The following is a 17,604-nucleotide window of genomic DNA, read 5'->3' on the forward strand; positions in this document are numbered from 1 at the left end:
CTTCTCCGGCGATGCGACGACTACAGCTGCGGCGGCGACACGCTTCTTCTTGTTGCGTCGCGTTTCCAGCTTCCAGCGACATGCAGGCTTCTGCAGATAGAATTCCCAGCAAGGAAATTCAGAGGGGAGCTGGTGGTGAAGTCTTTTGTCCCTGAGACTTCAGCAGGAGGCAAGCACAAGTTCAAGCCCTTGGAGTAAAATTCTGCAAGATGATGAAAGTCCTTTGAAAGTTTCTTATCCTCTCCTTGGCACTGAAGACACAACTGTAGGCCAACCCAGCAACACAGCACACTGGCAGGGGGGCAGAACAACTCCTACAGCTTCCTTTGGTTCTTCTCCTTGGCAGAGGTTTGCCTTGTTGTTCCAGAAGTGATCTAAAGTCTTGGGGTCTGGGTCCTCAAATGTATACTACTATTCTCTTTGTTCTCTGAAGGCAGAGAGGCCTTTGCCTAGTCCAAACCAGTTCTGGTCATTCCTGGAGCACTTTGTTGACAAGACTCCTTCTTTCCTTTCACGGTGCAGGCCAGGGACATCAGACGCACCGCAGGAGGTGGAGCCAGCATTGTGGAGGGAAGGCACAGCCCTATTCAGGTCCCAGGTGCAGCTCCTCCCACCCATCTACATACAGATGTCTCTATTCAGCCCTGTGCTGACTCACCCTGTCTTCTGGAATCCCCCAGCCCATGTCACTCAAACTCCAGACACACAATACACAACCTAGCAGAGGCAGGCTTGGACAGTTAAGCAAGAAAATACCTACTTTCTAAAAGTAGTATTTTCAAACACAGAATGTTAAACCCCACTTCACTAAAAGATGTATTTTATCATTCTGAGTTCAGGCATTCTAAACTCGAATTTCTACTTAGTTTCCTGAGTCAGTTAGGATTATAAGTTGTAATAATCAAACTCCCCATTCTGGCCTATGGGGAACAGATAGCCTTGCAATAGTGAAAAATTAAAATGGCTGTAATTCACTATTAGAACATGCCACACACACACCAGGGCATGTCCTACCTTATACTTACAATGCACCCTGCCTTTGGGCCTACCATAGGGGTGTCTGATATGAAGAAAAGGGAAGGTTTAGGGGCAGGCAAGTGGGTGCACTTGCCAAGTCAACATGGCAGTCAGAGACTGCACACAGGATCTGCAGTGTCAGACCTGAGACACACTTTACAAGCTGCTTCTGTGGGTGGCACAACCAGTGCTGCAAGCCCACCACCAGCATTTGATTTACAAGCCCGGGGCACCCATGGTGCACTGTACTAGGGTCTGACAAGTAAATTAAATAACCCAATCATGGAGTCACTAATCAATACATCCATTTTACATAGGGAGCACTTGCACCGTGGCACTAAATTGCAGTGGCGCAGTGCCCAAAGCATCTAACCCAGCAAAACATATAAAAAACAGAGGAGGCAATCAGTAAAAAATGGAAGGGAGACTCACGCCAATGGTACCAGGTTTGACACCCAGTATACTGCCTAACTAGCCATATTGAGTACGATTAGGAGGTGGACTGATCACAATTTCCATAGGGGCCAGTAAACCCTTAACTGTGGGGAAGGACCCAATGTACCCATCTACTCTTAATATAGATAAGGTAAAATATATGAAGATATACTTATAGATTATTACCCTATCTTATCATGGGACCCTTAATAAGGGGTGTATATTCAATTCAGATTTGTAAAAGATGAAACGGTATCTGTATGTGGGGCATAAACGTTAATTAGTCACAGAAAGTCAAATGGCCACAACAATGCAAAATGACTACTAATGCCAAAGCGCTCAATTTTGATTATAGCCCCCATAGATAATAGGGTCTGGGCAGTGGAACAGATTTCAATACTGAATCCACCATTAACCTACCTAAAGTTTTGACAATGACTGCTACGTCAAAAGGCAAAACGCTGGTTGTATAAAAATCAAGGCACCTTCATCTCATAGGTATCTTTATCCTAGATACATTAATAAAAAGGAATGTCATGATATTATATACTGTTCTCTAAATGTGAGAATTATTATGATTCTGTGGTGCCAAACATACATACCTACAATGAATGGCAATCTTCATTCAGGACACTGAATAGTCCTAATTTAAAATAGGGGTATGGAAACTCCTATACTCACTGGACCGTTGAATATGGTCATCTATGTTGCATGTGATTAAGCACAACTCTGTATCAACACACAAGGGAGAGAAAAAGGAAAGGGGGGAGAGAAAAAGGAAAGGGGGGAGAGATTAGCATTTATGTACTGCTTCCCTTTGTACACAAATGAAATATTTATTTATATTGGGGCAAGTGGGAAAGAGAGAGAAGGAAGTTGTCCTTTGTATATTGCTTCCCTTTTTACATAAATGAAGTGTTTTACATGGAAATACATGCGAAACATATCTAAGAGTCTCCCTCCTCATTGCGGTCTTTAGCAGGGTTTAAATAAGCGCTGGGAGCTAAGCCTCCCGGAGCATCTCAACAGAGGAGTCGTAATGAAATAAACTCCGTTATGTATCTCACTCTCTCTTACAACTGTGAAATAAACGGGGGGTGTGCTGGGATCAAGGGCTCCCCTCTATCCCCCAAGATACTCCCATCTTACCTGCTTGTAAGGCACGTAAAACCTAACGTGGCACCGTCTCATTCCGATCCGTGATAGGAAGACGGAAGGATCAGTGTCACGGGGTTTAAATAGTCGAGAACCGCACACCTGATGAAAATAAAGCGACATCATCAGGTTGCGTCTCGTGATGCATATATGGGTCAGTTCCTAAAAGAGGAGAAAAGCCCCCAATCTCATTGTAAGTGGGCCCCACTTCGCTGCAGATGGCGTAGCACGATAGCTTCGCCTAGAGTTAAAGCGGCAATGTTAAAACGCCTATATTATGCGAGCATCTGTCTTTTCGTGAAGGCTACTCGAAGACAGCGTACATGATAGCGGTGACGCTGTCAATGTTAACAATATTAACATTAACTAAAGTGTGCCCCCGTCATTGTTAGGTTGCTTATATACTATTTCCATATGAGCAATACTAAATAAATATTTTAAACAACAATGGAAAAGTGAATAAAAAGTGAATGAGCTAGCAGGATTATATAAAGGATTTTATTTTGTTGTGTATCCTTTCTTATAACAGGGCATTTATTAATCGGAGTTACCCCAGCTGTGCGGATACGTCCTGGCCGTTACAAGACCTCCCCCCTACAACCAATAGGCCCCAGTGTTAAAGCCCAAAGACTAAAGTATATTTAATGTTCCAGAGTTTCTCACATTAAAGGTCTAAAATCTCTACTCCTATTTTATAAATATTATTTATATATATTGCTGAAAGAGGTGGGTCAACCAATTAATTTCATCCAATCCTCTTTGGAATTACCTATAGCTTAGGTCCCTGTCATGGTACGTTGTGCCATTTCAGCAGTATCCCTGTAGGTATGTACTAGTTCCTTCCTTAAATTATTGTTGCGTTTAAAAGCAAATAATGGCCTATCTAAAGTGTTTTCTTCATTATCATTGAGGTTACTCCAATGGGAGTTAATAATATTCTTTATTTTGTTACTCATACATAAAAACTGGCTTACAAACACTATTTTTTGCATGTCTGCCCTCTCTTGTTTCCTATTTGTTTTCAATAGCATGCTCTCGAGATCGTAAAAACGAGCTTGCTTAAATGAATGTTTTATGAGTTTTTTGGGTAACCCCTATCTTTCAATTTGATTTTTAAATCCTCAGAATGTTTATAAAAACCGTCCAATAACGAATAATTCCTTCAAAGCCGAAGGAACTGGCCAAAGGGAATGTTATTTTTTTGGGTCTTGGGATGATAACTAGAATAGTGCAGTAAGGTGTTTTTATCGGTGGGTTTTGTAAAAAGTTCTACTCCAAGTTTTCCACTAACATCCTTAATGCTCAAATCCAAAAAACTGACAATCTCATTACAATTTCGGGATGTTAACTTTAAATTTGCATCTCCTAAATTTAGCCAAGCCTGAAATTCTCCTAAGAGTTCAGTGGTTCCCTCCAAAATGAATTGGATGTCATCTATAAATCTATACCACTTAGTGATATTCTCATATATATGTTTTTCTTCCAATTGTCCAACATAAAGGCACACCATACTGGGGGCACAGGTGGCCCCCTTGCTGGTCCCCTTACATTGGAGCAATAGACTGTCTTTAAACAAAAACATATTATGTTTTAAAACTGATATTGTGCATTCCATAATTAATTCAGCACTAGCTCCCCTACACTCCGCTGGCCCAGGATGAATCTTTAATATAAGATTTCTGTGTTTGCACTAAAGGTTTAAGGAAACTGTCCACGTATTTACTCAGTGGTTCTAATGGTGAGTTAATACAACTGACAATGGGTCTTAAAGGTGGGTTATTTTCGTTCTTATGGATCTTGGAGAGACCATATATTGCAGATATAATGACATTATCATTTTTCAAAAATCTATATTCACTGTCCGTGATTAAATCATTCTCCTTTGCGGACAATAGAAGTATGTTGATATCAGTTATTAAAGTATACCATTTTTCATTGGTACCTTTAAGTAATTTTCCTCCACACTTAAAAGATCCGTGATTCATTGTTCATAATAGGTGGTGTCGAAAACGACTACCCCGCCCCTTTAAACTGTTTTAAGATTTGAGTGTGTTTTTGTGTGATTTTACTACATAAACCCACCCCTCCCCTCTGGGCACCACCGCGCAGCTGCTGGCATCGCTGCGGCGGGATACTTCCTGGTATTGACGCTCCCCCCGGGACTCCCAGGACACGCCCACTAACCGCCAGGCCACGCCCCCAAACATACTGTTAAATAGCGCGCCACGAACAGCGCGAGTTGGACTACGTCGACCTCCTGAGGCGGAAGCCGGGAGAGGCGATCCTCGCTTTTTAAAAACTTGTATCTGGCAGTGATTTTAAACTGTTTTAAGATTTGAGTGTGTTTTTGTGTGATTTTACTACATAAACCCACCCCTCCTCTCTGGGCACCACCGCGCAGCTGCTGGCATCGCTGCGGCGGGATACTTCCTGGTATTGACGCTCCCCCCGGGACTCCCAGGACACGCCCACTAACCGCCAGGCCACGCCCCCAAACATACTGTTAAATAGCGCGCCACGAACAGCGCGAGTTGGACTACGTCGACCTCCTGAGGCGGAAGCCGGGAGAGGCGATCCTCGCTTTTTAAAAACTTGTATCTGGCAGTGATTTTAAACTGTTTTAAGATTTGAGTGTGTTTTTGTGTGATTTTACTACATAAACCCACCCCTCCCCTCTGGGCACCACCGCGCAGCTGCTGGCATCGCTGCGGCGGGATACTTCCTGGTATTGACGCTCCCCCCGGGACTCCCAGGACACGCCCACTAACCGCCAGGCCACGCCCCCAAACATACTGTTAAATAGCGCGCCACGAACAGCGCGAGTTGGACTACGTCGACCTCCTGAGGCGGAAGCCGGGAGAGGCGATCCTCGCTTTTTAAAAACTTGTATCTGGCAGTGATTTTAAACTGTTTTAAGATTTGAGTGTGTTTTTGTGTGATTTTACTACATAAACCCACCCCTCCCCTCTGGGCACCACCGCGCAGCTGCTGGCATCGCTGCGGCGGGATACTTCCTGGTATTGACGCTCCCCCCGGGACTCCCAGGACACGCCCACTAACCGCCAGGCCACGCCCTCTACCCATTCCCTATTTATCATGTGCTTCCCCCGGAAGCGCAGCGGACGAGCGCAGCGGGAGCGCCTAAGGCAAGCCCGTCTGCGCCCGTCCGCGACCAGACCGCGGCCAAGGCCAGTGATGCTGCCGGTCACAGAACTCAAGGTGAGAGGATAGTGTGGTCAGGTGAGGAACTAAGAGCATTTGCCCCCCCATCCAATCGGTGCTCTCACACTTTAGACCCTCTGACCTTCAACCCTCCGCAGACCTGTGGCAACTGTGAAATAGTTCTAGGTAAAAATGACTTTGTAGGGCCCCCTTACCGTAAACTACCAACCCGCACAAGCCTTAGAGCTGGCCTATTGAATTGTAGATCCTTAGCCAAACATGCAGATGATGTTTGGCTATTACTAGAAGAGCAGGAATGGGATATCCTATTTTTAACTGAAACCTGGATGAAGGAGGACAATATGACCTCGATTGCATTAGCTGTACCTCTGGGATTCAAAATATGTCTCGCCAACCGACCTGGGACAAAAAGAGGCGGTGGCGTAGCTATTATTTTCAGAGAACAACTAAGGCTAACATCCTCGGCCCCGACTACTATCCAGGGAATTGAAGGCCTCCACTTTTGCTTCCAGGTTAGCCCTCAGCTGTCACTCGCAGGACTGGTGATATATCGCCCCCCTGGCAGCACAGATGCCAACCTTTACAATTTACTGGATACGATTGTTCAGAGCTCCCTCCTCCACCCCCATTTCCTTGTGGTAGGAGACTTCAACATCCATATGGATAAGTCCGACTGTGCCATGGCAGAGATGCTCAGAGCAACACTAAATACTGCCAGTCTTAGACTGATAAATGAGGGCCCTACACATTCAGGGGGCCACACGATTGACCTAATTTTCTCTAATATGAAGAACGTGTTGCCTGAGGCACCACTCCCTCTGACATGGTCAGACCACTCTCTGGTCCCTTTTACACTAAACATGGTCTATGACACTTCTGCTTCAAGCAAATGTTACTTCTTGAAGAGACAATGGAAAAGGCTGACCCCTGACACTATGGGCCCTGTCCTAGCACAAACCACCCCTTCTTTGACCAATAATGCTAATACAGACGCCCAGCTTCTTAATGAGTGGATCGGAAAGATGTTCTCTGCCATTGCTCCGGCTACACGAGCATTATCAAAGAGAGAATCCCCCTCAGCGCCCTGGTTTTCGCAGGACCTAAGGAAAGAGAAAGCAGCTTGCAAAAAGCTGGAAAGGTTATGGAGAGCAAACTACAGCCAGGAAGAAAGAACGATATATAAGGAGGCCTCCAAAAAACTGCGGAAAGCCATTAGGAAAGGTAAAAAACAATACTATGCGGACTCTATTTCTCAGGCAGAGCAGTCAGGCAAACAGATTTTTAAAGTAGTACATCGTTTTTTAAGCCTAAGTGCATTGAGAGGGAGGTCGCACCGACAGCTACTCTCTGCGAGCAAATTTCCGAGTTCTTTGATCAAAAGATCAAAAAGGTGTATGAATCCTTTGGACCTGAAATAAACACGCTAAAACAGGACCTCGTGTTTAAAGACGCACCTAACGTGACCCTCACCCAGTTTATGACTATCCCTCTGAGCGAGGCGAGAGAAGAACTCACTCGATGCAAATCCGGCTCCCCTGACGACCCCTGCCCAGCAAAACTATGGAGCTCCATTGCGGAGTTTGTAGCACCTACACTACAACACATCTGGAATTCATCCATCTCCTCGGGTACATTTCCAGATGTTTGGAAACATGCCACTCTCCTCCCATTAAAAAAAAAACCCAATGGTGATCCAGAAGACCTTACTAATCTCCGCCCTATATCACTCTTAGCCGCCCCCGGGAAAATGCTAGAGAAAATCCTACAGCGCCAACTTAGCAAATTTGTAGAAACAAATAATGTACTACATGAGACACAGTCAGGCTTCCGTCCAGGCTTTAGTACGGAGACTGCGCTCATCGAGGTAGCTGAATCAATAAGGTGGTCGATGGACGCAGGCAACTCAGCAATGCTGGTACTCCTGGATCTGTCGGCCGCCTTCGACACGGTGGACCATGCCAGACTACTCAGCCGGCTGGCCGAGATAGGCATCCAGGACAAGGCGCTGGGATGGATTCACTCCTATCTGTCCGAGAGGACACAAAAGGTGGCACTAGGGACGATTTCCTCAGCCCCTAAGGCCCTTAGCTGTGGAGTCCCACAAGGGTCGGCCCTCAGCCCCCTTTTATTTAATATATACCTTGCGCCTCTCTTTACGTTGATTGCCAACTGGGGTGTCAAGGCAATTTCTTATGCCGATGACACCCAGTTGGTATTTCCATACTCAGAGATGACGCAGGAGTCCTTTTCGAACTTCAAAGGATGCCTCCAAGATATCTCCCACTGGATGAACACGAATAAATTAAAACTGAATGCCAATAAGACCGAAGTGATCTTCTTCGGCAGAGGCCCCACCCCCGCCTCAGATTTTTGGTGGCCAACGGAGATGGGCCCAGCCCCCTCGCCCAGCCGCTCGGCAAAAAACCTTGGAGTTAGATGGGACGATAGTATGGCCTTCACCGCCCACATCCAACAAGTTGCCGGGTGCTGCTTCAGCAAACTTAGAAATCTCCGGAAAATCTTGAGATTCCTCCCGGAGAGTTGCCGGAAAACGGTTATCCACGCCACTGTCACATCTCGGCTGGACTACGCCAATGGACTTTACCTTGGCCAACCTAAATACCTGACGCAAAAACTCCAGGTAGTCCAAATTCGGCTGCAAGACTGTTACTGCGAATTCCTCTCAGACAGTCAGTCTCTCCGCATCTTCGCTCTCTGCACTGGCTGCCAGTGACCAGCAGAATAAAATTCAAAGCACTCACGCTAGCATTTAGATCTCTGCATGGATCCTGCCCAGAATATCTGAAAAAACGCCTTCCAAGGTATGCCCAAACACGTGCACTTCGGTCCAACTGCCGTGTTCAGCTGGTTGTTCCACGATCGAGAAAGGCTCGACTAGGCGGCCGGACCTTCTCGGCAAACGTCACCTCTCTTTGGAACACCCTACCTCAAGAAATTCAACAGGCACCTTCTGAGCCTTGCTTCAAGAAATTACTGAAAACGTGGCTCTTCATTCATCCCCGCTAGCCTCTTTCCTTCTGCCTCTAGGTCAATTGTACTCCTCTAGCGCCGGGACACCTCCATTGCGAGGTAGCTGTTCGCGCTTTATAAAATGCAGTATTATTATTATTATTATTATTTTGTCCGCAGGTTTTATAGTTATATTGAAATCATTTTTAAGGGATGCAATTGCTTCCCTATGTGTCTTACTTATGTTGTTCGTTATACGAGGTGGGTGGTCCCAGATATTCCTAATCTTTGATTCCACTACCTGTTCAAATATATCAATATTTCTACCAACCTGACTTATGTTATGGATAATGTAGATTTAGGTTTCAGGCCTGAGATATTAAGCTCCTCATTATAGTCTCTGTTTTAAAAAAAGCGCTTAAGTCTTATTTTGCGATAAAATGACTTAAGGTCCTTTTCTAGTATACATTTATTCACATGTGTACTGGGTGCACAGCTGAATCCCTTTTCCAGAACCTCTAACTCAGTTTTATCCAGAGGTCTGTTGGAGAGATTAATAATGGGGAATGTTTTCACCGGCAATATTTTTGATTCCTGGTTTGGAGGTATTGACCCCTCCCTTAATTCCGATTTGTCCTGATTCCCCTCCTTGGGCGTTGCTCTAAAGAAGAGGAGGAAGAATAAGAGGATGGGCCGGGGCCATATTCTTGATTTTGATGGTTCATGCCATGATTTAATCTGGTATTTACTTCTTCATCACTACTTGATCCGGAGGTCTCTGAGAAGGTAATCCTTTTTCTACCCCCTCTATAGTATACAGTCCTCTGTGGTTGGGGTCTGTCCCATCCATTTTCTCTTTTCTGTTGATAATAGTCTTTTCCTAGATAGGGATAATTTAATTCCATAGTGTACTTACTAACATCATTTCTCAGTTTCTTGGATTTTTTATTTACTAGTTAGCCCTTGTAACCCTCAACTTCTATGTTGAGTTCCTCCAATTTCTTTTTAGCGTCATCAAAAGTTGTATTTTTTTTTACTTCTATTTCTAACTGCTCAATTTCTTGTTTTTCTAAGATGATGATTTCTTGGGCTGTTTTGATAATTAGTAAGATCCAATCCCTACTGCACCTGTTTACGATATGGGTCCAGGTTTCGAAGAATTTTCTATTTTCAATAAATAGCCCGGGTTCATTTTTAACTTGTAACCCAATTGGTATCACCCCTGATTTCACATATTTGATCAAAAATTTGGAGTGCGTTTCCGTTCTCATAAGCTTTTTCTTCAAGTTACGGATCTTACCCCATTTATCATTATTACTAGAGCGTATCGTTACTTTGTTGCCACTCTTCGTGTTCAAATTAATGATTTTGTTGAATCGATCCTCACTGAATCCAAATGTTTTCAATGTATCCATATTGTCAGGGAATAATATAGGATACTTCTTACTGAAAAGTGTATATAAAGATAAATGATCTTACCAAAGAAGATCTTGCTCCCCATCCAGCAGCTTGTTTAAAGAGTTTTTAACTCAATCCTTCAGGTAAGGCATTTTAATTTGAAGCAGGGGATCATGAAGCTATGAATTCTAAGGAGGATTCCTTCAGAAACGTGTGGCAACTGTGGTGATGAGGGCCAGATTTTTACCAGAGTGAAATTGTCCACGGAATTAGTTCTCGAGTGGAGGAACAACAAGCTGTTAGGCAGTGTGACGTCTATGTGTAATGAGAGTTAGGCCAAATATATGTTTTCCGAAGCATTTCAAGGTAAGGCCATTGCACTTATTGAAAGGATCACAAAGACTTGAGAGGTATGATTGGTGGCCTCCATGAGTCTCTCAGGAAAAAAGGGGCGTACGCTATTTCATGCATATGTTTTCCTACAAAACGTTGGTGACAATGCCTCATGTTCTCTGGGTCTTGTGCAATATGACTCACAAAACTGTCGTGGAAAAAACCACAAAAAACATTGTAAATCTTTGATGGGTTTCAGGTCCTGGACACCACCTTAGTATAATAAAGGCAAATAAAAAATTAGAGGCCAGGCAACTGTGTAAACGAGACAAGCATCTCTTAGTTCTTACATGTATTATGCATTACATTTGTGCTATAACCCAGAAAACAATGTGCACCTTGTTTTTTCCATTCGAGCATCTGTTACTATCTTCAAGGAAGAAAATCAAGCGTTATTCCTGTCGCATTTGGCACTTTGTTGATTTATATTGTGTGTTTCCCTTTACAAGCCCCAGCAGCAAAGATGCTAAAACGTTGTGACAATGTAATCTCTTCGGCCTCGGGGGCGTCTTCAAAATGCACACTTAACTAGATAGAAGCGTGCACAAGACACATTTGCTGCACAATAAAAGCATGCAGCTGGCGTAAATATTTTTCATGAGAACGGCGCTCTTGTTTAGTTCACTTTTTGACAGTGAACACGCGTTTTATACAGGGCAATATTTTTCTCTTTATGTTTATCCATAACTCTTTCCACTTTCTGCCTAGCAGCGATCCACTCACTATTCAAAAGAGCAGGGAATCAACTTGTAAATGCAACATGACAAATAGTCCAAGTATTATTTCTATTCAGAAGTATTGTTGTGATTTGTTGGTAATCTATTGTCACTGTCTTTAACACCAATGGCATGTTCTAACGCTTTTGTAGAAGGCTCATTGGGGGACCATCTATATTTCCAACGCCTCCAACGTTTGCTTCTAGGTTTTGCTGGTCGTCCATTCCAAAAGGCACCCCAGCCATGAGCCAGTGTTTGTCGAATGGTCAACGGATGAAAACAGCATGGAATGCAGGATTGAAGGTGTGCTTGCCAGTCAACATCTGCTTGTTCCAGAGGCTCCTTTTTGTTGCACAGTGCTGTGGCCTGTTATTGAAGGCTGTGCGGTGCTGGCAGGTCAGATCAGTTGATCAAGAGTAGGATGGTGGAACATTTATGGAAAGAAGGGTGGGTGCATCGTTGCGAGATCACAGCTTTTTATGACTCATACTTGTTCATCAAGATGCATTTGAAAAGCTTTGAGACTGTCATGGAAAAACCTAAATGTGAGAATTATTATGATTCTGTGGTGCCAAACATACATACCTACAATGAATGGCAATCTTCATTCAGGACACTGAATAGTCCTAATTTAAAATAGGGGTATGGAAACTCCTATACTCACTGGACCGTTGAATATGGTCATCTATGTTGCATGTGATTAAGCACAACTCTGTATCAACACACAAGGGAGAGAAAAAGGAAAGGGGGGAGAGAAAAAGGAAAGGGGGGAGAGATTAGCATTTATGTACTGCTTCCCTTTGTACACAAATGAAATATTTATTTATATTGGGGCAAGTGGGAAAGAGAGAGAAGGAAGTTGTCCTTTGTATATTGCTTCCCTTTTTACATAAATGAAGTGTTTTACATGGAAATACATGCGAAACATATCTAAGAGTCTCCCTCCTCATTGCGGTCTTTAGCAGGGTTTAAATAAGCGCTGGGAGCTAAGCCTCCCGGAGCATCTCAACAGAGGAGTCGTAATGAAATAAACTCCGTTATGTATCTCACTCTCTCTTACAACTGTGAAATAAACGGGGGGTGTGCTGGGATCAAGGGCTCCCCTCTATCCCCCAAGATACTCCCATCTTACCTGCTTGTAAGGCACGTAAAACCTAACGTGGCACCGTCTCATTCCGATCCGTGATAGGAAGACGGAAGGATCAGTGTCACGGGGTTTAAATAGTCGAGAACCGCACACCTGATGAAAATAAAGCGACATTATCAGGTTGCGTCTCGTGATGCATATATGGGTCAGTTCCTAAAAGAGGAGAAAAGCCCCCAATCTCATTGTAAGTGGGCCCCACTTCGCTGCAGATGGCGTAGCACGATAGCTTCGCCTAGAGTTAAAGCGGCAATGTTAAAACGCCTATATTATGCGAGCATCTGTCTTTTCGTGAAGGCTACTCGAAGACAGCGTACATGATAGCGGTGACGCTGTCAATGTTAACAATATTAACATTAACTAAAGTGTGCCCCCGTCATTGTTAGGTTGCTTATATACTATTTCCATATGAGCAATACTAAATAAATATTTTAAACAACAATGGAAAAGTGAATAAAAAGTGAATGAGCTAGCAGGATTATATAAAGGATTTTATTTTGTTGTGTATCCTTTCTTATAACAGGGCATTTATTAATCGGAGTTACCCCAGCTGTGCGGATACGTCCTGGCCGTTACAAGACCTCCCCCCTACAACCAATAGGCCCCAGTGTTAAAGCCCAAAGACTAAAGTATATTTAATGTTCCAGAGTTTCTCACATTAAAGGTCTAAAATCTCTACTCCTATTTTATAAATATTATTTATATATATTGCTGAAAGAGGTGGGTCAACCAATTAATTTCATCCAATCCTCTTTGGAATTACCTATAGCTTAGGTCCCTGTCATGGTACATTGTGCCATTTCAGCAGTATCCCTGTAGGTATGTACTAGTTCCTTCCTTAAATTATTGTTGCGTTTAAAAGCAAATAATGGCCTATCTAAAGTGTTTTCTTCATTATCATTGAGGTTACTCCAATGGGAGTTAATAATATTCTTTATTTTGTTACTCATACATAAAAACTGGCTTACAAACACTATTTTTTGCATGTCTGCCCTCTCTTGTTTCCTATTTGTTTTCAATAGCATGCTCTCGAGATCGTAAAAACGAGCTTGCTTAAATGAATGTTTTATGAGTTTTTTGGGTAACCCCTATCTTTCAATTTGATTTTTAAATCCTCAGAATGTTTATAAAAACCGTCCAATAACGAATAATTCCTTCAAAGCCGAAGGAACTGGCCAAAGGGAATGTTATTTTTTTGGGTCTTGGGATGATAACTAGAATAGTGCAGTAAGGTGTTTTTATCGGTGGGTTTTGTAAAAAGTTCTACTCCAAGTTTTCCACTAACATCCTTAATGCTCAAATCCAAAAAACTGACAATCTCATTACAATTTCGGGATGTTAACTTTAAATTTGCATCTCCTAAATTTAGCCAAGCCTGAAATTCTCCTAAGAGTTCAGTGGTTCCCTCCAAAATGAATTGGATGTCATCTATAAATCTATACCACTTAGTGATATTCTCATATATATGTTTTTCTTCCAATTGTCCAACATAAAGGCACACCATACTGGGGGCACAGGTGGCCCCCTTGCTGGTCCCCTTACATTGGAGCAATAGACTGTCTTTAAACAAAAACATATTATGTTTTAAAACTGATATTGTGCATTCCATAATTAATTCAGCACTAGCTCCCCTACACTCCGCTGGCCCAGGATGAATCTTTAATATAAGATTTCTGTGTTTGCACTAAAGGTTTAAGGAAACTGTCCACGTATTTACTCAGTGGTTCTAATGGTGAGTTAATACAACTGACAATGGGTCTTAAAGGTGGGTTATTTTCGTTCTTATGGATCTTGGAGAGACCATATATTGCAGATATAATGACATTATCATTTTTCAAAAATCTATATTCACTGTCCGTGATTAAATCATTCTCCTTTGCGGACAATAGAAGTATGTTGATATCAGTTATTAAAGTATACCATTTTTCATTGGTACCTTTAAGTAATTTTCCTCCACACTTAAAAGATCCGTGATTCATTGTTCATAATAGGTGGTGTCGAAAACGACTACCCCGCCCCTTTAAACTGTTTTAAGATTTGAGTGTGTTTTTGTGTGATTTTACTACATAAACCCACCCCTCCCCTCTGGGCACCACCGCGCAGCTGCTGGCATCGCTGCGGCGGGATACTTCCTGGTATTGACGCTCCCCCCGGGACTCCCAGGACACGCCCACTAACCGCCAGGCCACGCCCCCAAACATACTGTTAAATAGCGCGCCACGAACAGCGCGAGTTGGACTACGTCGACCTCCTGAGGCGGAAGCCGGGAGAGGCGATCCTCGCTTTTTAAAAACTTGTATCTGGCAGTGATTTTAAACTGTTTTAAGATTTGAGTGTGTTTTTGTGTGATTTTACTACATAAACCCACCCCTCCCCTCTGGGCACCACCGCGCAGCTGCTGGCATCGCTGCGGCGGGATACTTCCTGGTATTGACGCTCCCCCCGGGACTCCCAGGACACGCCCACTAACCGCCAGGCCACGCCCTCTACCCATTCCCTATTTATCATGTGCTTCCCCCGGAAGCGCAGCGGACGAGCGCAGCGGGAGCGCCGTTTGCGCGCCGAAGGCGCGCCTAAGGCAAGCCCGTCTGCGCCCGTCCGCGACCAGACCGCGGCCAAGGCCAGTGATGCTGCCGGTCACAGAACTCAAGGTGAGAGGATAGTGTGGTCAGGTGAGGAACTAAGAGCATTTGCCCCCCCATCCAATCGGTGCTCTCACACTTTAGACCCTCTGACCTTCAACCCTCCGCAGACCTGTGGCAACTGTGAAATAGTTCTAGGTAGAAATGACTTTGTAGGGCCCCCTTACCGTAAACTACCAACCCGCACAAGCCTTAGAGCTGGCCTATTGAATTGTAGATCCTTAGCCAAACATGCAGATGATGTTTGGCTATTACTAGAAGAGCAGGAATGGGATATCCTATTTTTAACTGAAACCTGGATGAAGGAGGACAATATGACCTCGATTGCATTAGCTGTACCTCTGGGATTCAAAATATGTCTCGCCAACCGACCTGGGACAAAAAGAGGCGGTGGCGTAGCTATTATTTTCAGAGAACAACTAAGGCTAACATCCTCGGCCCCGACTACTATCCAGGGAATTGAAGGCCTCCACTTTTGCTTCCAGGTTAGCCCTCAGCTGTCACTCGCAGGACTGGTGATATATCGCCCCCCTGGCAGCACAGATGCCAACCTTTACAATTTACTGGATACGATTGTTCAGAGCTCCCTCCTCCACCCCCATTTCCTTGTGGTAGGAGACTTCAACATCCATATGGATAAGTCCGACTGTGCCATGGCAGAGATGCTCAGAGCAACACTAAATACTGCCAGTCTTAGACTGATAAATGAGGGCCCTACACATTCAGGGGGCCACACGATTGACCTCATTTTCTCTAATATGAAGAACGTGTTGCCTGAAGCACCACTCCCTCTGACATGGTCAGACCACTCTCTGGTCCCTTTTACACTAAACATGGTCTATGACACTTCTGCTTCAAGCAAATGTTACTTCTTGAAGAGACAATGGAAAAGGCTGACCCCTGACACTATGGGCCCTGTCCTAGCACAAACCACCCCTTCTTTGACCAATAATGCTAATACAGACGCCCAGCTTCTTAATGAGTGGATCGGAAAGATGTTCTCTGCCATTGCTCCGGCTACACGAGCATTATCAAAGAGAGAATCCCCCTCAGCGCCCTGGTTTTCGCAGGACCTAAGGAAAGAGAAAGCAGCTTGCAAAAAGCTGGAAAGGTTATGGAGAGCAAACTACAGCCAGGAAGAAAGAACGATATATAAGGAGGCCTCCAAAAAACTGCGGAAAGCCATTAGGAAAGGTAAAAAACAATACTATGCGGACTCTATTTCTCAGGCAGAGCAGTCAGGCAAACAGATTTTTAAAGTAGTACATCGTTTTTTAAGCCTAAGTGCATTGAGAGGGAGGTCGCACCGACAGCTACTCTCTGCGAGCAAATTTCCGAGTTCTTTGATCAAAAGATCAAAAAGGTGTATGAATCCTTTGGACCTGAAATAAACACGCTAAAACAGGACCTCGTGTTTAAAGACGCACCTAACGTGACCCTCACCCAGTTTATGACTATCCCTCTGAGCGAGGCGAGAGAAGAACTCACTCGATGCAAATCCGGCTCCCCTGACGACCCCTGCCCAGCAAAACTATGGAGCTCCATTGCGGAGTTTGTAGCACCTACACTACAACACATCTGGAATTCATCCATCTCCTCGGGTACATTTCCAGATGTTTGGAAACATGCCACTCTCCTCCCATTAAAAAAAAAACCCAATGGTGATCCAGAAGACCTTACTAATCTCCGCCCTATATCACTCTTAGCCGCCCCCGGGAAAATGCTAGAGAAAATCCTACAGCGCCAACTTAGCAAATTTGTAGAAACAAATAATGTACTACATGAGACACAGTCAGGCTTCCGTCCAGGCTTTAGTACGGAGACTGCGCTCATCGAGGTAGCTGAATCAATAAGGTGGTCGATGGACGCATGCAACTCAGCAATGCTGGTACTCCTGGATCTGTCGGCCGCCTTCGACACGGTGGACCATGCCAGACTACTCAGCCGGCTGGCCGAGATAGGCATCCAGGACAAGGCGCTGGGATGGATTCACTCCTATCTGTCCGAGAGGACACAAAAGGTGGCACTAGGGACGATTTCCTCAGCCCCTAAGGCCCTTAGCTGTGGAGTCCCACAAGGGTCGGCCCTCAGCCCCCTTTTATTTAATATATACCTTGCGCCTCTCTTTACGTTGATTGCCAACTGGGGTGTCAAGGCAATTTCTTATGCCGATGACACCCAGTTGGTATTTCCATACTCAGAGATGACGCAGGAGTCCTTTTCGAACTTCAAAGGATGCCTCCAAGATATCTCCCACTGGATGAACACGAATAAATTAAAACTGAATGCCAATAAGACCGAAGTGATCTTCTTCGGCAGCGGCCCCACCCCCGCCTCAGATTTTTGGTGGCCAACGGAGATGGGCCCAGCCCCCTCGCCCAGCCGCTCGGCAAAAAACCTTGGAGTTAGATGGGACGATAGTATGGCCTTCACCGCCCACATCCAACAAGTTGCCGGGTGCTGCTTCAGCAAACTTAGAAATCTCCGGAAAATCTTGAGATTCCTCCCGGAGAGTTGCCGGAAAACGGTTATCCACGCCACTGTCACATCT

Source organism: Triturus cristatus, chromosome 9, assembly GCF_964204655.1.
Source record: "Triturus cristatus chromosome 9, aTriCri1.1, whole genome shotgun sequence".
NCBI lineage: Eukaryota > Metazoa > Chordata > Amphibia > Caudata > Salamandridae > Triturus > Triturus cristatus.